This window comes from Hyla sarda, chromosome 5 (assembly GCF_029499605.1).
Source record: "Hyla sarda isolate aHylSar1 chromosome 5, aHylSar1.hap1, whole genome shotgun sequence".
In the NCBI taxonomy this organism is placed as follows: Eukaryota; Metazoa; Chordata; class Amphibia; order Anura; family Hylidae; genus Hyla; species Hyla sarda.
The window spans coordinates 180,653,894-180,675,942 of record NC_079193.1 but is presented as its reverse complement, the minus strand read 5'-3'; the positions used below and the strand labels follow the sequence as shown (position 1 = coordinate 180,675,942).

At 39.4% G+C, this 22,049-nt stretch overlaps 1 non-coding gene across 1 annotated transcript; it reads left to right on the top strand.

The window, feature by feature from the left end:
• Positions 1 to 7,523: 7,523 nt before the first annotated feature.
• On the top strand, positions 7,524 to 7,630 carry LOC130274734 (U6 spliceosomal RNA). The gene has a single exon (XR_008844452.1). It is a non-coding gene; the product is annotated as a U6 spliceosomal RNA (small nuclear RNA).
• The last annotated feature ends 14,419 nt before the right edge of the window (positions 7,631 to 22,049 follow it).

Genomic DNA, 22,049 nt, shown 5'->3' with positions numbered 1-22,049 from the left:
ATGTTAATTAGGTGCTAACTGCCACAGGCGGCATAACTGGCCCTCTGACATCAGCGCCGCTTGTTCGCAGCGCCGCCCAGCTCATCAATTTTCCTCCCCTCCATCCGCCTCTCCGGAGGGAGGAGAGGAATAGTGATAAGCAGGGCAATGCTGCGGACGAGCAGTAGCCCTGCAGGACCAGCCATTGAGTTAAAGAGAGAGATTTAGTGTCTGATTGGCTGAGACTGCACACACCTCCTAGTTCTTAGCCCTAAAGGAAGCATGATTCATCAGTGTAGGGCAGAAACCACATGGTCTGTGTATTTTATTGCCCATATACTACAGCATAGGCTATTATTAGAGAAAAATGTTTAGGTGTTTTAGCTGAGGTAACAGGCAAGGATTTGGCTCCATTCTGGTTGCAATTCAATCACTCATATGGATAACTAATGCTACCTACATTTCTCATTCTGGCTTTGCAGAGAAATTGGATCTGGTCTTTGATAACTACATCTGGCCATCTCATCAAACTGCTGGTGTCAAAGTTCACCCAGGAGACAGAGATACAGCATTCTTGTATCTCTGGCTCTCCTATAGAGCTACATGGAGTGACATGTCAGCCACAGCTTTGTGCCATGGTCGACAGTATTCCGTCCATGGAGTGGAGGTTGCTTTGTGTATAGAGACAGCCAGGGTGCCGAGCTGGAGATCACAGTGGGTCTCAGTGGTCGGACCCCCTGTAGAATTGCACGATTGCAGTAAGATAGCATATTTTTTACACAAATTGGGTAACATCACAGCAAAAGCAGAAGCAAAGCACAGCTAAAAATGCAATGTGTGAACACATTCTTAGGGTAGGTATATAAGTACTATATTTCCTGATCCCAAAAAGATAGCAGCAGCAGCATACATATAGAGCTGGGAAGGGAGGGGTCTAAGAAAAATCAGGATCTGTCTAATAGGTGATAATGTCATCCTGTAGTTCACAGCAAGTCAGGACAGGCCACTTTCTTTGACACATTAAGCACAGGGATTTTCTGTGGATGAGACCTGTTTCCTACCAGATTTCTCAAGAGGAATCCTCTGACATTAATATATAAGATACTGTAATGCTGTTACTTCGATTTGGGGCAAATATTCATATTCTGTACATACATATTGGCCAAGATTTATCAATCTGTTGAAACAAAAACTGTCTGGTGTTGCCCATAGCAACCAATTACAACTAAGCTTTCTACTCACCAGAGCTCTTTTAACCTCTTAAGGACCCATGACGCATCGGTACGTCATGAGTCCGCTCCCGATCTATAACGCGGGGCCGCGGCGTGGACCCAAGTCATAGCGGGTTGGGCCCGGCCTCTAACACTGGTCGGGACCCGTGGCTAATAGCGTGCAGCACTGATCGCGGTGCCGCACGCCATTAACCCTTTATACGCAGCATTCAAAGTGTAACGCTGTGTCTAAAGTGAAAGTAAAACCATGCTGGTTAGCTCAGGGAGATGTTTGGGATCGCCGCGGCGAAATCGTGGCATCCCGAACAGCTTACATGACAGCCGGAGGATCCCTACCTGCCTCCATGCTGTCCGATCGCCGAATGACTGCTCAGTGCCTGAGATCCAGGCATGAGCAGTCAAGCGGCCGAATCATCGATCAGTGGTTTTTTAAGAGAAACCACTGATCAATGTAAAAGATCAGTGTGTGCAGTGTTATAGCTCCCTATGGGAGCTATAACATTGCAAAAAAAAAAGTGAAAAAAAAAGTGAATAAAGGTCATTTAACCCTTAATTTAATCATTCTCTAATAAAAGTTTGAATCCCCCCTTTTCCCCTAAAAAAAAAACCAGTGTGAATAAAAATAAACATATGTGGTATCGCTGCGTGCAGAAATGTCAGAATTATAAAAATATATTTTTAATTAAACCACACGGTCAATGGCGTACGCGCGAAAAAATTCCAAAGTCCAAAATAGTGCATTTTTGGTCACTTTTTATATTATGAACAAATGGTGGGCCAGTTGAAGCATATCCTGTGAAACGGCACCGTAGCCCCGAATGAACATCCACTTGTGTACCATCCACCTGTGCCCTGCACTGTTTGTACCCTTCATGGAGCAATAAAGAAGTTTTGAAGTTTGCGTACTTGGTGAGTTGCCCCGGCTTTTTCACTATATATGTGAAGATTTTCGTTGGACTGTGCTATATCCAGAGAGCATCACCTGATGTGGTCTAGCCAACAGAGGTAGTGATTGACAGGTGCTATATATTAGGCGAGCTGTGCCATGTAACCTTCTCTACTATAGAAATTTGAATAAAAATCAATAAGTTCTATCAATGCAAAAAGGGTACCACTAAAAACTTCAGATCACGGTGCAAAAAAATGAGCCCTCATACCGCCCCATAAGCGGAAAAAAAAAAAAGTTGAAGATGACAATTTTAAACGTATAAATTTTCCTGCATGTAGTTATGATTTTTTCCAGAAGTACGACAAAATCAAACCTACATAAGTAGGGTATCATTTTAATCGCATGGTGTCATTTTTACTGAAAAATGTACTGTGTAGAAACGGAAGCCCCCAAAAGTTACAAAATGTTTTTTGTTTTTTTTCAATTTTGTCTCAAAATTATAATTTTTTCCGTTTCGCCGTAGATTTTTCGGTACAATGACTGATGTCATTACAATGTATAATTGGTGGCGCAAAAAAGAAGTCATCATATGGATTTTTAGGTGCAAAATTTAAAGAGTTATGATTTTTTAAAGGTAAGGAGGAAAAAAACGAAAATGCAAAAACTGAAAAACCCCGGGTCCTTAAGGGGTTAAGGCAGGCAACATGAATAAAGTGCAGATCTCATGAATGAATGCAGTACATTTGTACTGCATTAATGTGTATGAGCAAGGAAACAATTGCTCATACAAGTCCCTCAGATTGACTTTAAAAAGTGTGTCAAACATAAGTTAAAACTTTAGGGATCAAGGGTGTACCAGAACGTGAAAATCTAGCCTTAAGGGGTTAAAAAGCCAGGAGGAAAAAATGTAAATGCTAAAAAAAAATATTTTCAGGGTGTTTAAGGGATTAAAGATGAACAACAGCTAAAATGTGTTTATAATAATCTCTTCTAAACACTGTTGTTTGACACTTTGGTTTTCAACAATGTTGTTACATAGTTTTAGGACAATAAAAGCTTTTTAGGCTGATGTTTGGCTACATATTAGTTAGATTTGCAAAGTCAGATAAATTTTACATTTACTACAGTTTTAAAGTTTAGATGGAAAACAAAAAAGTTCATAAAATAGCCAGCTGTTTGGGAATTCCAGACAGGGCACAGAGGATAGTTTTTTTTCCTCAGGATTCTAATTTTTAAAGGAGCTCTATATATATATATTTTTTTATTTAATTGGGTTAAAGTTTCTATGCAAGGCCTCTTTGCACATGTCTGTGATGACTTTGTAAGTGGTTGCACACAAACATTTTTCTGTCAGACCTGTATAAACACAACATAATTTATATGTGAGATGTTACAATGGATGTATATTACACAGCAGTTCTCTCTTGCTAGACCATTTTAGGCACAGTACTGCCTCCTGTACACCACTCTGTGTGTATTGGGCTTGATTTTGGTAACTTGTATATTCTGATCCTGAGTTGTGGTCTTGGGAACCACTAGGACTGTTTTATGTCTATTTATACCCAACGTTCCATATAGCAGCCTACATTAGTATAAATATGTAAAAAATACACAGTAAGGTCTTATAGCTGTATTTTCCAATATTTCTTCTGTAGAGCTGAGTATTACTTATTTAAAACTTTATACAACTTTAAAGAGTTTCTGTCATATCCCACACAAAAAAGTTACAAATCCTAATCATGTGCATATAATTAGATTTGTCTAGCACCTATATGTCTCTCACAAATACCTTCCTTCTGTTGCACACTTGGGTTTTCATCTGGAGGGGGGTGTGTCCATCTTCTGCCCTTACTCTGCATGACTCATTTTCCTTCCTGATGCTGCTGTGCTGTGCTGGGATCTCTTCATCCAATCACTGCAGGCTGCTCTGTAACACCCTCCTTTCTGTTTTCATGCTGCAGTATGATAGGACAGGAGCAATCACAGAGGAGTGCTAGTCCCAGCCTCACTTGCTGGACTTTGTCCATGCTTGTGTTTCAGCTTACACGAAGATGATGCTGCAGCTGGGCAGGATTATCTTCTGAATGGTAAGGGGACCCCTAGTGGTGTTTTTTTTTATTAGCCATAATTTTTATAAAAGGGAAATAAAATGTTCTTAAAGATATGTTTAAAGGGGTACTTCGCCACTAAACATCTTATACCCTATACACAAGATAGGAGCTAAGTGTCTGATCACAGGGGGGGTCTCCTGTCTGGCACCCTAGTAATCTGCATGCACAATCTCAGATCCATGCTGAATTACTGGCAAACACAACCCGAAGCAATGGTCAACAAGCTTCCTCTATATACAGTCATGGCCGTACTTGGCACCCCTGAAATTTTTCTAGAAAATAAATAATTTCTCATAGAAAAGGATTGCAGTAACATATGTTTTTCTATACACATGTTTATTCCCTTTGTGTGTATTGGAACTAAACTAAAAAAGGGAGGAAAAAAAGCAAATTGGACATAATGTCACACCAAACTCCAAAAATGGTCTGGACAAAATTATTAGCACCCTTTCAAAATTGTGGAAAAATATGATTGTTTCAAGCATGTGATGCTCCTTTAAACTCACCTGGGGCAAGTAACATGTGTGGACAATATAAAAATCATACCTGAAAGCAGATAAAAAGGATGGAAGTTCACTTAGTCTTTGCATTGTGTGTCTGTGTGCCACACTAAGCATGGACAACAGAAAGAGGAGAATAGAACTGTCTGAGGACTTGAGAACCAAAATTGTGGAAAAAATATCAACAATCTCAAGGTTACAAGTCCATCTCCAGAGATCTAGATTTGCCTTTGTCCAGAGTGTCCAACATTATCAAGAAGTTTGCAACCCATGGCACTGTAGCTAATCTCCCTGGGCGTGGACGGAAGAGAACAATTGATGAAAGGAGTCAAGGCAGGATTGTCCAGATGGTGGATAAGCAGCCCCAAACAAGTTCCAAAGATAATCAAGCTTTCCTGCAGGCTCACGGAGCATCAGTGTCAGCGCGAACTATACGTCAACATTTAAATAAAATTAACCACTATGGCAGGAGACCCAGGAGGATCCCACTACTGACACAGAGACATAAAAAAGTAAGAATACATTTTGCCAAAATAAACTTGAGTAAGCCAAAATCCTTCTGGGAAAACGTCTTGTGGACAGATGATACCAAAATAGAGCTTTTTTGTAAAGCACATCATTATACTGTTTACCGAAAACGGAATGAGGCCTACAAAGAAAAGAACACTGTACCTACAGTGAAATATGGTGGAGGTTCAATGATGTTTTGATGTTGTTTTGCTGCCTCTGGCACTGGGTGCCTTGAATGTGCAAGGCATCATGAAATCTGAGGATTACGAACTGATTTTTGGTTGCACTGTACAGCCCAGTGTCAGAAAGCTGGGTTTGCGTCCGAGATCTTGGGTCTTTCAGCAGGACAAAGCACCCAGAAATGGATAGCAATAAAGTGCTGGAGAGTTCTGAAGTGGCCAGCAATGAGTCCAGATCTAAATCCCATTGAACCCCTGTGGAGAGATCTTAAAATTGCTGTTGGGAAAAGGTGCCCTTCCAAGACGAGAGATCTGGAGCAGTTTGCAAAGTAGTGGTCCAACATTCCAGCTGAAAGGTGTAAGAAGCTTATTGATGGTTATAGGAAGCAACTGATTTCAGTTTTTTTTTTCCAAAGGGTGTGCAACCAAATATTAAGTTAAGGGTGATAATAATTTTGTCCAGCCCATTTTTGGAGTTTGGTCTGACATTGTGTCCAATTTGCTTTTTTTGGTTTAGTTCCAATACACACAAAGGGAATAAACATGTGTATAGCACTACATGTGTTACTGTAATTCTTTTCTGTGGGAAATACTTCATTTTCTAGAAAAATTTCAGCTGTTCCAACATTTACGGCCATGACTGTATCTCTATGGGAGATCCCATAGACATGAAAGGAGGGGGAGTGATGACCATGGCCACTCCGAAGCCTAGCACAGTCGGCGTTTTGAACATAGATGTTCAGACCACCGAGGTGCCAGGTTGGAGATTTAGGGCGTCCCAGTGGTACCCCCTTAATTTACAGGGAACCAATTGATGTTGACCTAAATAACTCACTAACTCCTTTACTCTTCATGGTATAGTTATGGAATATCAAACAATATCTGTCACTACAAGTGTAAAATATATTTAAATTGAATAAATTGGCTCCATGGACCAGGTCTACATTTATAACAGTATAAAGAAAATAAGCTTTTTTTCTCACTTAAACTTTATTTCACTTCTCTTGACTGTACAATACTCCATGGGTTCTTATAAATCTTATTACCCTGACATGCTTTAATTTATGTTTTAAGAATCACTTAAATTGTGAATAGGCTTGCCCTAATAGCTTTAGGTAAGCCTAACATGTAAAAGGTAGCTGGTGGTGAGTACACTGTTAAAGAAAGTCCACTTTGTCTTCTTCCAGGGTTAAATCTTTAAGAACCCCAGAACTGACCTTTCCTGACATGGACAGAGGTGGCAGCAGATAGAAAAGAATAGAAAAGAACTACGCAACTTACTCTGGAGAATAAAGTAGCTGATAAGTACTGGAAGGATAAAGATTTTTAAATAGAAATTATTTACAAATCTGTTTAGCTTCCTTCCACCATTTGTTTAAAAAAAAAAAAAAAATCTGCCTGAGTACCCCTTTAAGGTGTTGAGATCTTGAACATTATATTTAATAAATTGGGAATTAGTTATCTAGCAGATGTCCTAAGCTTTTATTTACGTGATGTTTTGAGGCACTGCATCTGGTATACAGAAATACAGAAATCTAATACCATGCTCTTAATTTTTGATACTCAAATAAAACATTCACATTTTTCCCCAACAGGTTTTGAAATGCTATATTAAGTTAGTTATTATGTCAGGAAACTTTTTTTTTCTTCTTTCAGCATTGTTTGATTTTGAATTCTCTATTTTTTCTTTTCCATTTTTTATTAACTTTATTTGAATGGGGGGAGAGGGGGGATCGACAAAAGCCTCATAGTGGTTTATCTCCAAACTATTGCTTTAGGATTATAGGATGAACTTGATGGACCTGTGTCTTTTCACAACTAGCTATGCTACTAGGTTATCATTGCAGTTTTCCTCTAGAACAAGTTATATGTGAATAAAAAGACTCAGTAAACACACAGGTTACATCATTCCTCTTTTTATCTTGCCAATCCTTCACTGAAAATCACGCATAATTCTTGGGTTTTATTTACTGACAGACATTAGTACCTGCCTAAAGCTGCCCACTGCAAATAGTGCATTACTGATAAAGAGCATTTTGCCAAAAACTCAGGCACATTATGTAAATCCGGGGCAACAAATCATTCATTTCTGACAAATAGAAATGCTTTAAGTTTCTTTTTTAGTCCTCCATTTGTCATCACGTATGCTAAAATTGGATCGATACAGAGAAGATTAGCATGGCCAGGACACAAGCATGACATGCAAATTTGTGAAGCATTCCATATTCTTGCGTTTCTTTTCTACCAGTGAATACAGAGTTCATATAGACTACGATTTGTTTAGTCTAGATCTAATGAGCTAAACAATCACTATCTTTATCTCAACAAGGAAAATGTATACATCCAGTTAAAATTTATGTTCTGGGAAGGCGACGATCTAGACAAGTTTTTATGGGAATCAGAAGAGAAAAATACCTGTGTATGTACAGAATTTACAGGTCACCTACTTTGAGTACATAGACTCGCAGTGAATTAATTATAAACAAATCATAATAAAGTGATCGATCAATCTAAACATTAAAACCATCTGGCCTATATTGGTTACATGGACACTGTCAGATTACAAAAACTTTTTATATGTTGTAAAGCTTGGCAACACATTAACATTTGTAATATAATGTTATTTCCTTTTTTTCCATAGAAATCATGGCTGATAAAATCATGGCTTTGCCCAAGCTGACTCACAGGCAGTAAATCAGTAGCCCACCCTCAGTAAGTCAGGGTGGCCTAGCACTCCTCTGTGCTCTCTCCTGTCCTATCAGACTGAGGAGTGCTAGCCCACCCTGACTTACTGAGGGTGGGCTACTGATTTACTGCCTGGGAGTCAGCTTGGACAAAGCCATGATTTTATAAGCCAAGATTTTTTAATTGTGTGACAAAATTGAAGAAATACCACAATTTTGTTAATTTTGGGGGCTTCCGTTTCTACGCAGTAAATTTTTTTGGAAAAAATGACATCTTATCTTTATTCTGTAGGTCCATACGATTAAAATGATACCCTACTTATATAGGTTTGATTTTGTCGTACTTCTGGAAAAAATCATAAGTACATGCAGGAAAATTTCTACGTTTAAAATTGACATATTCTGACCCCTATAACTTTTTTATTTTTCCGCATACAGGGCAGTATGAGGGCTATTTTTTTGCTATGTCATCTGAAATTTTTAGCGGTGCCCTTTTTGTATTGATCAGACTTTTTGATCACTTTTTATTCATTTTTTCATGATATAAAAAGTGACCAAAAATACGCTCTATTGGATTTTTTTTGCGCGTACGCCATTGACCGTGTGGTTTAAATAATGATATATTTTTATAATTCGGACATTTCTGCACACGGCAATACCACATATGTTTATCTTTATGTACACAGTTTTTTTTTAAATGGGAAAAGGGGGGTTATTCAAACTTTTATTAGGGAAGGGGTTAAATGATCTTTATTAACTTTTTTTTTCACTTATTTTTTGCAATTTTATAGCCCCCATAGGGGGCTATAACACTGGCCACACTGATATGACACACTGACTGACACATACTGACACTGATCCCATAGGATAACATAGATCAATGATTCTGCCGCTTGACTGCTCATGCCTGGATCTAAGGCACTGAGCAGTCATTCGGCGATCAGACACCAGGAGGCAGGTAGGGGGACCCTCCTCATGTCCTACAGCTGTTCGGGATGCCGCAATTTCACCACATCGGTCCCGAACAGCCCACTGAGCTATCCGGGCGTAGTTCAGTTTCACTTTGAACGCTGCATCTAAAGGGTTAATAGTGCACTGGGGCCCCAGATCAGTGCCGCGCGCTATTAGCCACGGAACCCGGCCGGGCCCGACCCGCTATGACGTGGGGCCACGCCATGGCCCTGCGTTATAGAAGGGGAGCGGCCTCAAAGCGTACAGGTACACCCTTGGCCCTTAATAGGTTAAGGGTCGTTTTACTTTTATGGCAAACTCTGGCCTGTTTGTGGCAGCAACAGGTGGTCAAAAACACTAGAAGCAGCCAAAGCGGAAAAGTTACACAATTTGCATAGCTCCCATTGACTTTAATAGGAGTTGTGTAAACGGCATAGCCTCAGAGGTTAGAAAAGAAAAACAACAAGATAGGAATACCTCTTCAAATACTAAATTTTTCCTGTAGCAGGCACAAATGGGAATTGCATTGTTGACTGTGGCTGTTTGCCAGGATGCCAGAAGCTGGACCAAAGGGAATGGGGATGGTTCTTCATGGCTAAAGAACCTGAAGAAATATCAAGAAATACTATAGAAGTATATCATTTCATGTACTCCAAGCTGGAAGCTTGTATCTCCAATATACAAATAAAGTTTAAGCATAAAAAATCAGATATATTGTTCTTGGCTTTCTAATGTCAATTTAAAAGGGAATAATAGATCCACTTAGGAAACAGTTTAATGGTTTTGTTTTAATTTGCAGCTGTGATGTCATTATAAGTGATTTCAGAGACCAGACATGAAAAGAAAATGAATCCTGTACAAGTTGCCGTATCAGCTTCTAAGGTATGTTTTCAGTTATTCAGTAATATATTTATAAAGCGTATGACTCACCATTGGTTAATCTGTTTAAACATCTGACTGAAATGTATTCATTCTATGGATGGAGCGGCAAGAATTCTAGAAAATTAGCCCCATGAAATAAAACAAATGTAATGTGTTAGATAATTAGCATGAAACACGCTGTCTGCAAACACCCTATGCTTAGTGCTGAAGGGCCAACCATCTGCAGCAAAACGTATTGCAAAGAACTAAAGGGTTACACCAACACTGCTTCATTAAATATAAAGTGAACCTCACATAACCCTGAAAGTATTTTAAAGGACAATGGCTCTACAAATGTTTGAAAGACCATGATGGGTTGATCCTAAAAGTAGATGTATTAATTTATGTATTGCCCCGGGCCCTTGTGACCTCTTACTATATTTGTGAAATAACATTAGCAGCAGGAATTTTTCCTGCTACTTGAATGAAAGCAAGTTTTAGATCTGTAAAATAAAAAGAAAACAACCTAGTTCCAAGCACTGAGGGATGCCTGGTATAGAGATTTGTACTAAAGGTTACATAAATATTTTATTTAAAGAAAAAAGCATGTGGGAGGGTCAAATGATGAGTTTGTTGTTGCATGGCATTCTTCATAATCCTGTTTTACAGGACACAAATAGACAGATGAGAAATGAATAGGTTGGTGCACAAGACAAATTAGTTATCAAAAGGCTTAACAAAAACGGAATTTTCTTTGAATTTATTCATATCCTTTTACCGAACATCCTGTATTATGCCATCACATGAATCATTTTCACCTATACCTTTAGCTTTTATGAAGAGATGAGTAGATATAGATCCAATATAGTCTTATGCGCTTTAGTGTGCTATTATTATCATTATTATTATTATATAATAGTTATTATAATAATAATAATAATAATAAGTTACAATTATATAGATAAATAAAAAGAACAAAGGTAAATGTAGATAATCAAAAGTTAAAATACATATATAACCTATAAATATAACATTGATTAAAGATTTTTTTTTTTTTCATTTTGGTGAGCTATTCATCATCAGGACAAAATCATAATGTTAGCTTCTTTCCTTGATTTTGTGGTTTAGATTCATTTATGATACTATGTGTGCATTGTTTAGTGACATTTTAAAAACTATTGCATGCTTTCAGAAACCTAAATTGGCACATTGGGGGAAATTGACTAATTGATTTTTTGCATGCATCACATATTTGTCCCAAAATTTGACACACAGCAGGTACATCTTATTTACTATTATTGTACACAGGGATGACACTTTTCAGACAGGTACATGCTTGAAGATTTTGTTCCCAAAAAGGGGGCAAGGCTAGAATTTCAACCTGCATGATCCATTGTTCTGACAGAAGATAAACAACTGCCAAAGATGTCTACTAGTGGCTTATTACCCTCTACACAATGATAACACATGTATGCTTGGCCAATTCAATAGGTAAAAATAATCATTCAATATCCATAACAAAGAAAACATGCATAGAAATATCCAGAATAAATCCGTTTATTAGAACATATATGCTAAAATACATTTAAAATCATAAAAATGTATAGAAATACATAAAGTTAGAGAGGACCACTCTTTTAGGAGAGAGAGCACACAGTTAATCCAATAGTGTTGTCAGCTCTTGGATGCAAGGCGGACATGTTCTAAAGATCTAAAATTTGAAAAGAGGTGAACCTAAGAAAAAGGTTCCAAGAAAGAAGCTTTAGCAGGTGCTCCATTAATCATGTATGCTTACGTGTATAGTGAAAGAACATCTCTTCTCTGGCCTACAATATAATCCAAGACAACATCAAGTCAGGTAAAATGCATTTTTTATCAAAATTCCAGAAGTCAACAATTAGTTGATATTTTACGCTATTATGGGCCAATCCTGCTAACAGATAATACTCTAAGGCTGGGTTCACATCACAATTTTACCATCTGACTTGAGCTTTCGATTTTTCACTTGAAAATTGTACAAAACTGCATATCAAGTCATATCCATTGACCTCCATTAAGTAATGGCAATCAACACATGCATCAGTTTTGATCTGCTTTGATTTTGCCCAATCTTGTAACGGGAGAAAAATCGTGATTGACTACAATTTTTTGCCTGGATTCAAAATCGTATTACAATTGTATCCAATTTTTATATAATTAAGCTCTATGTAAATCATATTGAATCGCATGACTGTGCGATTTCATCCGAATAACGGCACACCTTTTTAATTTGACACCTGCGCAGTAGCCTCGGAATACACTTGTCAAACACTGTTATTAAAAATACGTTCAATTTATTAAAAATTAATTTGTTAAAAAATCGAATAAAAAAGCATAAAATTTTCTATTGTACAATATTTGGAAACAATTTTTAATCAGAACCCTTAAAATATTCTTGTTATACGATTTCATGGAATCAGTTTTTGTCCGATTTTACTGTCTGTTAATCGGACGGTAAAATTGTGGTTTGAACCCAGCCTTGGAAACATATCTTCTTACCATGCTGTAGTATATTGCCAGCCCAAGAGCCATATGGACATTTTGGTTCATAGCCATTATGAAAACAAGGCCCAGAAGTACATTTTAAACTCTAATGGTGCTTTTGTGTTAGTTCTCCAAGTGGCGAATGTTGGACACAGCTGAACAATTTTGTGATGCTGCTAAATCTTGGCAGTTTGACACCTGATAAATTGTATTACCAAGGGTGTAATATGTGCAGTCATGTAGACTGGCCATTCCAGAACTTAAACCTGAACATCATGAAAGTGATAAGAATTAGGCTGTGTTGACATAATTGGCATCTACAAGTCCATGGTAAATCAAAGGGGTATTCCAGGCCAAAACTTTTTTTTCATATATCAACTGACTCCAGAAAGTTAAACAGATTTGTAAATTACTTATATTAAAAAATCTTAATCCTTCCAATAGTTATTAGCTTTTGAAGTTGAGTTGTTGTTTTCTGTCTAACTGCTCTCTGATGACTCACTTCCCGGGAGCTGTGCATGATGGGAGAATATCCCCATAGGAACTGCACAGCTCCCGGGACGTGACATCATCATTGAGCAGTTAGACAGAAAACTTCAGAAGCTAATAACTATTGAAAGGATTAGGATTTTTTAATAGAAGTAATTTACAAATCTGTTTAACTTTCCAGAGCCAGTTGATATATATAAAAAAAGGTTTTGCCTGGAATACCCCTTTAACTGGAAAACCAAAATAGCTTGTTCTGCCAGGAGTACAGATATTCAAAATTCCCTACTGGGATCATCTCTACAACAAGTGGTTGAGGAGCGAACCCGGAAGGAGGCCATTTTGGATTTGGTATTCACAAATGGGGATTTGGTATCTCATGTTATTGTAGGCAAAAGCATGGGATCTAAATCAGACCAGTCAGTGTGGTTTAATATGTGGTAGATTACATCAATAGTGAAACCAACAAAGAAAATAACCACTATTAAGCGGACCAAATAAAAATATATATCAAACTTTATTAATATTCAACAAAAATACATGTATAAAAGCAACATGGCATGGACACAAAAGAAAGGTGGGAACCAGGGAGCATGGGGGAGAAAACAGAATGCTGGATGGTGATCCAGCACATATAGACTACACCACAGTTATGGTGTGTTACAGTAGTAACAGGTGTGTAATACAGAAAAAGTTATGTGAATCACAGAAAAAGATAACCAAAAATGTAAATGAAGGGAGCCAGAGAGCAGTGCCAGCTGGCATCCAGGCTAATAAGCCATAAGTTACAACAGTGAAAGGTAAGTAACAAAGGTAACAAGAAATAGCAAGAAGCCCCCACACACACTCCCCGGTAACCCACCAAACCTCAGACGCGTTTCGCCCAGCAGGGTTTTGTCCAGGAGTGGTTATTTTCTTTTTTGGTTTCACGATCTCCCTGAAGTAAACCCAGGAAGTATTACTTTATTGAGATAGTAGTAAATGCATGGAATATCCTTCCTGCAGAAGTGGTCGCTGCAAATACAGTGATTGAGTTTAAACATGCATAGAATAGGCATAAGGCTATCCTTCATATAAGACAGGGCCAGGGACTATTGATAGGATTCAGATTATTGGGCAGACTAGATGGGGCAAATGGTTATTATCTGCTGACACATTCTATGTTTCTATGTTTCCATACTCAAATCTATAGGGCTTCATTAAGCTAATAGAATACATGATGCAAAAAAAAAAAAAAGTAATCGTTGGTAACTGTTTTTTTGTTGTTGTTGTTTTTTTTTTTTGCTTTTTAACAATGGGGGCCCTATCTACATATTCCACTTCAAGCCTACTATACTATATATAATATTCTGCCTGTAGACAATTTGAAGATTATATCCTCGCTAGACAACTGCTTATCTATTACTAATTACATATTACAGATTACTAATATCACTGAGGGTCACTGCTGACCCATCCTCCTTTTACCTAATCCTGAATAGCATGGAGCCCCTTTAAAGTCAATTAGTGTTCTAACTGTTCTTTTTATTAGTTCTCTATTATGACAAATAATGGAATATCTTAAGCAACATACCCCCTTGCAGAGTGTAAAAGAGTATGAACATTTTACAGTAAATGAACCTAACAAAAAAAAAAAACGACCACTGAGTGCATGCAGTACTGTAAAAAGTCCTGTTTTTATGAAGCTGATAGAAGCCTTCCTTTCGATAGACCATCACTTTGAACATCTACATTGAAAACATAGAAGCATTAATCAACACCGACTCTGTTCGGGGATTGAGAAAGTTCAAGTAGCTTCACATTCATATCAAGAAACAACTTTGTGCAGACTGGGTACTTTGCATATTGATGCCATTTCTTCATTTTTTTTTTTTTTTTTGTATAACTCCAACTTCACTTTCATTGTTACATATTGTCATTGTAAGGTGAGGATAAAATCTGTCATGAAAAGCTTCGAGGCAAATTCTTGCACAATACAAGAGAGCTAAGTCATGTTATAAATAGATGCTCTATTATCTTGAAGTAATTATGCTTTCCATAGCTTTACAATATGACAGTGGAATTAACATGCCATAGATAAAATAAATGATAATGAAAATATAATAATCTTAAAAAAATAAAATAAAAATACTGCCATTTATTAGTTAATATGTTTTGTTCTTAAAAGGGTACTCCGGTGAAAACCTTTTTTTTTTTTAAATCAACTGGTGGCAGAAAGTTAAACATATTTGTAAATTACTTCTATTAAAAAATATTAATCCTTCCAGTACTTATTAGCTGCTGAATGCTACAGAGGAAATTCCTTTCTTTTTGGAACACTGATGACATGACGAGCACAGTGCTCTCTGCTGACATCTCTGTCCATTTTAGCAACCATGCATAGCAGATGTATGCTAAGGGCAGCATGGTGGCTCAGTGGTTAGCATTGCTGCCTTGCAGTGCTGGGGACTTGAGTTCAACTCCCACCAAGGACAACAATAAATAAAGCATTATTATTATTATAATAATGTCAGCAGAGAGAACTGTGGACATGATGTCATCAGAGAGCATTCCAAAAAGAAAAGAATTTCCTCTGTAGTATTCAGCAGCTAATAAGTACAGGAAGGATTAAGATTTTTAATAGAAGTAATTTACAAATATGTTTAACTTTCTGCCACCAATTGATTTAAAAGAAAAAAGGTTTTCACCGGAGTACCCCTTTAAAGAGATCTACTTAGCAATTAGGTATATTGTTATTTATAGTCAAATTAAACACATTTCTGGTAATTATGTTGAATTGTAGATTGTAGCAATATGGAGGGACATTTATCAAGGGGTTTAATCAGGTTTTATTTACTATAATTGTCGCAAAATTGTCACAACTGCGACTACATGTGTTTTCGTGCGACAATTTGCGTGAAGAACAAGAAAAGCAAGAAAATTCTAACTTGCTTACGTAGTAAATTTTTCAAAATGGATTTTAACTGCGACAGTCGCAGCTGTGCAATAAAATGTCGCAACGGCCGTAAAAATTGACTATATTTACTCCAGCTCCAACATGGAGCAGGAAAAGCTACTGCTGCCCGGGCTCCGACATACTTTCTCCCCGCTACCCTCACTTCGCTACAGGGACACTGCAGTGATTTACATCCCCCCCCCCCCCCTCTCACCTGCCAGAGCCACACAACTCCCATCTGTCTGCTAACTGTTGCAAGACTACAAGTCACAGCATGCCCTTACAGTGAGGACATGCTGGGAGTTGTAGTCTTGTAGCAGCGGGAGCTGAGCAGCGATGAGCGGGAGACAAGGGGGGATGTATATCAGTGTCCCCATCATTATTAAGTGAGGGTAGCGGGGAGGCAGTATGAGGAGCCCGGGCGGCTGCACTGTGATGTCAGCCCGGGCTCCTTACAACATATACCGGTGCCGCAGACTCCAAAATCCCCTGCTGTCATTTCACATTTCGCTGGGTCCTGTGATTGGCCAGGACCAGCAGCCAATCACAGGACCCGACCGGAACATTGACATAACATTAGGGGATATAGGAGTCTGTCGGGGGGGGGGTGATGACGGACCCCCTCCCCTGACAGACTCCTATATCCCCTAATATGATGTCAATGTTCCAGTCGGGTCCTGTGATTGGCTGCTGGTCCTGGCCAATCACAGGACCCAGCGGAAATGTCAGGGGGAGTCCGTCAGCACCACCCCCCACCCCCACGGTTTTCACCTCCGCTGGGCCTGTCCGTAACACCCAAATCCCCCCCTGCCCCCATCAGCACCCCCCCCCATGGCTTTCAACTCCGATGGGCCTGTCCGTAAGACCCAAATCCCCCCCTCCCCTGCCTTCACCTGCACTGTGCCCAGTCTCCACTCCCACGTCTTTGGTTGCGCCGGCCTCCGCTCCCACATCTTCGATTGCGCCGGCCTGACGTCCCTCCCTCAGTGACGTCACTCGTAGGGCGCCCGGAGAGAAGGAGCGCTTCACTGGATGGGTCAGTGTGTGTCTGTCTCTCTGTCTGTCTCTCTGTCTGTGTGTCTCTGTCTGTGTGTGACTGTCTGTGTGTGACTGTGTGTGTGTGACTCTGTGTGTGACTCTGTGTGTGTGTGTGTTTGTGTGTGTGTGTGTGACTATGTATGTGTGACTCTGTGTGTGACTCTATGTGTGTGTGTGTGACTGTGTGTGACTCTGTGTGTGTGTGACTGTGTGTGACTGTTTGTGTGACTGTGTGTGACTCTCTCTGTGTGTGTCTGTCTGTGAGTGTGTTGTGTGTCTCTCTGACTGTGTGTGTGTCTCTCTGTGTGTCTCTCTTTGCAGGACTACAACTCCCAGCATGCCCTTACTGTAAGTACATGCTGGGAGTAGTAGTTGTGCAGTGCAGGCGAATGACAAGCTTGTCCCCTGCCCCCAGCCACAGGACTACAACTCCCAGCATGTCCTTACTGTAAGGGCATGCTGGGAGTTGTAGTCCTGCAGCTGGGGGCAGGGGACAAGCTTGTCACTTGCCCACACATCTCCTGCACCACACAACTACAACTCCCAGCATGTCCTTACTGTAAGGGCATGCTGGGAGTTGTAGTCATGCGGGGCAGGAGATGTGCGAGCAAGTCATAATAAATATACTAACCCATTTTTTGTGTTTTTTTTTTCTTTTCTCATTTCAGATCCGTGTATCCTGTGGACTCCTTCGGATTCGGTGGACTACTTCGATGACCAGCGTTTTTATTTGTTTGATTTTAATAAAATGGTTAACGAGGGCTTGTGGGAGAGTGTTTTTTGTAATAAAAATTTTTTTAAACCTGTTGTGTTTTTTCCTTACTTTACTTGACAGGCTTAGTAGTGGAAGCTGTCTTATAGACGGAGTCCATTACTAAGCCGGGCTTAGCGTTAGCCACAAAAACAGCTAGCGCTAACCCCCAATTATTACCCTGGTACCCATGGCTACAGGGGTGCCGGGAAGAGCCGGTAACAACAGGCCCGGAGCGTCAAAAATGGTGCTCCTGGGCCTAGGCGGTAACATGCTGGCGTTATTTAGGCTGGGGAGGGCAAGTAACAATGGTCCTCGCCCACCCTGGTAACGTCAGCCTGTTGCTGTTTGGTTGGTATTTGGTTGGCATTTGCGTATTTTTTTAAAATAAATATTTAAATATTTAAAAAAAACACATAGGGTCCCCCCTATTTTTATTCTCAGCCAAATACCAACCAAACAGTAACAGCCTGACATTACCAGGGTGGGCGAGGACCATTGTTACTAGCCCTCCCCAGCCTAAATAACGCCAGCCTGTTACCGCCTAGGCCCAGGAGCGCCATTTTTGACGCTCCTGGCCTGTTGGTACCGGCTCTTCCCGGCACCCCTGTGGCCATGGGTACCGGGGTAATAATTGGGGGTTAGCGCTAGCTGTTTTTGTGGCTAACGCTAAGCCCGGCTTAGTAATGGACTTCGTCTATAAGACAGCTTCCACTACTAATCCTGTCAAGTAAAGTTAGAAAAAACACAACCGGTTTTAAAAAAATTTTATTACAAAAAAACACTCTTACCACACGCCCTCGTTAACCATTTTATTAATATCGAGCAAAGAAAAATGCTGGTCATCGAAGTAGTCCACCGAATCCGAAGCAGTGCACTGGCTACACGGATCTGAAATAAGAAGTAAAAAAAATAAAATAAAATGAGTAAGTACATTTAGGTAGAAAAATCAGTGGTAAAAATGTTTTAATAAATGCACACACACACATATATATATATATATATATATATATATATATATATATATATATATATTGCTGCAAAGTGGTGTTCTGTAGTCATTATTTGGTTTTTGCTTATGTGTGCTAAAAAAAATTGTATTTAAAAGTGATTTATTGGTTTCTGCTCATGTAAGCCAAATTTATCAACCCCCTGTGATAGTATGATAAATATGTCATACATAAACAAAAAAATAGCAAGAAAAAAATGACTACAGAACTTGCTTACCAAAGCAACGATGATAAATGTCCCCGATAGAGAGAGCTAAATATCCACTATATTTATGTTCTCAGACATTATTAAAACATAAAGCTTGCCATTAGGCATACCTATAGGGTGGGCAAAGGTTAAGTCACACCTAGGCCCTGGAACCTTAGGGAAAACAAATGATAAATGCAAATTATGTCTTTATGGTATAAGAGAGAGGGCACCCTGGTTGGCAGTATCTCCTCTGCTACTGGGTGGTGACTCTTCTAAAACATTCCTCCTTTAACAGGAACTGCAGTGCCTGCAAGAAAGAGGTCAAAAACTAATGGACATTTTTAGTTAGTGATAGCCTAACTTACAATGGTGCATCAGGTTCCAGGCTCCATAACAAGAAAATATATTTTCTTCACGAACATTCCAAATAATTTTAGCTGCACCTTAGAAACATACTGCAATATATTTTATGCCCTTACTAACTCAGTGGTGGTTTGTAGACTTTAACAAAGGATCATCTGATCGAGAACTCTAGAAGCATGGTCATATATCTCTGTAAAATGACATCTACAATGTAATAAATTTTTCACTGTTCAAATTTTATATGTCAGCCATAAGAGAAATACATATTTCCTATCATGTGTGTCATGTTGGGCAAGGATATGTGCAGCCCTAAGCTTACCCATGGCCACTTTTCCTGCCTACTTGAGTATCTGCCCTAAGCAACAGATCCTCAACTAGATGGCGGTCCCTGTTCTCAGTAAGTGAAGGAGTGTAAAAAATTCTAAAACAATAAACAACAAAGTGCCGATGTCTAGGGAAGCAGATGAGGGAACAAAGGGTTTACATGCAAAATACAAACTATAAAACACAGGGAGCAAACACAGAAATAGATAGATAGAGATCAAACGAGCAAGGTCCAAACCGATATAGCAGCAAATGTACCAAACCAATCAGCAGAGAAAAATAATGTCGCAAGCTGGGGTCAGAATACACAGGATAAAACAAGCAAGACACAAGCAGATTTATAGTACTAATTATACCTAAACTTATACCATGCAGTATTAAGAGGCACCATTATCTGACATCCTGAATCTACATAACTCATCTTCCATCCTGAGTCTGCTGTGCAGTGCTTGGTCTCTTCATCCAATCACTACAGGCTGCTCTTTAATCCCCTCCTCTCAGTGTTCCTGTTGCAGTTTGAAAGGACAGGAGTGAGCATAGAGGAGTGCTAGTCCTGCCCTCACTAACTGTCCTTTGTCTCTGCCTGTGCTTCAGTTTGCACAATGATGATGCCCAGCTGGGCAGGATTATCTTCGGGATGGTATGGGGTCCCCTGGTGGTCTTTTTATAAACAAAGATTTCTATAAAAAGGCAATAAAATTTTCTTTTAAAATAAATTCTGCTCAATACCACTTATTCCTGGTTCCTGTAATGTGTCCTCCCCATAAGACACTGCCCAGCTCAGCCGAACACTGAGGAGAGACAATACTGTGACCAGTGATTGGTTTAGCAATGAAGCTCCAGGGGAGACAAAACATCACAGGAACCAGAAAGAAGCATTGACAAGTGGGGACCAGGAGCCATAAGAACGGGTGTTGTGGGGATTGAGGTAGGTGATTATGACATATTTTTATTTTACACCATTCCCAGCTGTATACCACATTATATATTTATGAAAAAAAAAATTATTCCCAGAAATTTATTTGTGTCGATGTATTCTGAAAGCCATCATTTTATGCAGTTGTGGTCTATAGTTTGTTTTGGTTCCATTTTGGGATATAAATGACTTGTTAATCATTTTTTTGGGGATCAAATTTCAAATGAAAAACAAATGTAACAATTTTCTTGTATTAATTTTTATTCAAAATTTTAAACACTTTATTTTAGTCCCACAAGTAGACTTGACATTGAAATGTCTCTCGATAATATTCACTTCAATACCTCTGTATGCTTGTTAGTATAATGCTGAGTGGTACCATATTAGGTTCTGCCTCGCATTTCTGGGCTGATGACCGGGTGTAAACAACAAGAAAAAAACATGGTTGGAAATGCTCAACCCCACATGCAGTTGTGCATTTATGCTGGGGGAGCAGATCCTGCACTTGTGGTCCTTTGCTAAGGGTGATCCCCAGCATAAAAATGCATACAATGGGGGATGCCTGAAGCAGACTACAAGTGCCACAATGGCATCCTAAACCCAATAAAAAGTGTGGATGTGTAACATACAGAATAATACATGAATTTAGGTGCACTACTGTGATAGATGTAGACAGTAACATATGACTAACCCTCAAAATGATGTTAAAATTGAGACATTAGCCAGTATATCCTTATATGAACGACATACCTAAGCCCGCAAACCAACACCAAGGTTTCTCAAGTGGCACGGGACTTAACGCTAAACCTATCTGTGCTGTATGGGCAATACCAGGGGCCAGTGGGCAATTACAGCAGCTTTAGGTCCGACTCAAAGCCTGCTCCCAGTCACCTCCAGTGTGAAAAGCACACATACAGAGGGAGGAGGGAGGAAGGCTATGAGCCCCACCCAAGTAGGCTATGTTACCGGCCTCATAGGTGCACCAAAATGCTGCCTATAATAGTGATCAAGGGGCATTAGATTTAGAGTTTATACACCTCCAAGTACCTCCATTTTGAGGGTTAGTCCTATGTTACTGTCTACATCTACCACTGTAGTGCACCTAAATTTATGTATTATTTTATATGTTACACATCCACACTTTTCATCTCGTGAAGGATGTCATTGTGGCACTTGTAGTCTGCTGCAGGCATCCCCCATTGCATGCATTTTATGCTGGGGATTGCCCTTAGCAGCGGACCACAAGCGCAGGATCTGCTCCTCCAGCATAAATGCACAACTGCATTTGGGGTTGAGCATTTCCTGCCATTTGAAACCAGTTTTTTTTTCTTGTTGTTCAAATGTTGTACTTAGACAGGGCCAGCGTTAGGACGGGGCAACCCATTGCCCCCATCCAAAATTTTGTGCAAAATCGCAGTAAAATTGTGGCAAAAATGACGCGATTTGCTCAAAAGGCAGTATTGGTAGTATAAGTATAGCTCTAAAGCTGTCTGGGCTGCAGACAGCCCATATATAGCACTAATAGACTTGCTATGGACCTTCTAGGACCTGTGATGAATCCATAGGCTAGGACTCCTGTTGATGTCATCGCAGGTCTTGGAAGATCCATAGTAAGCG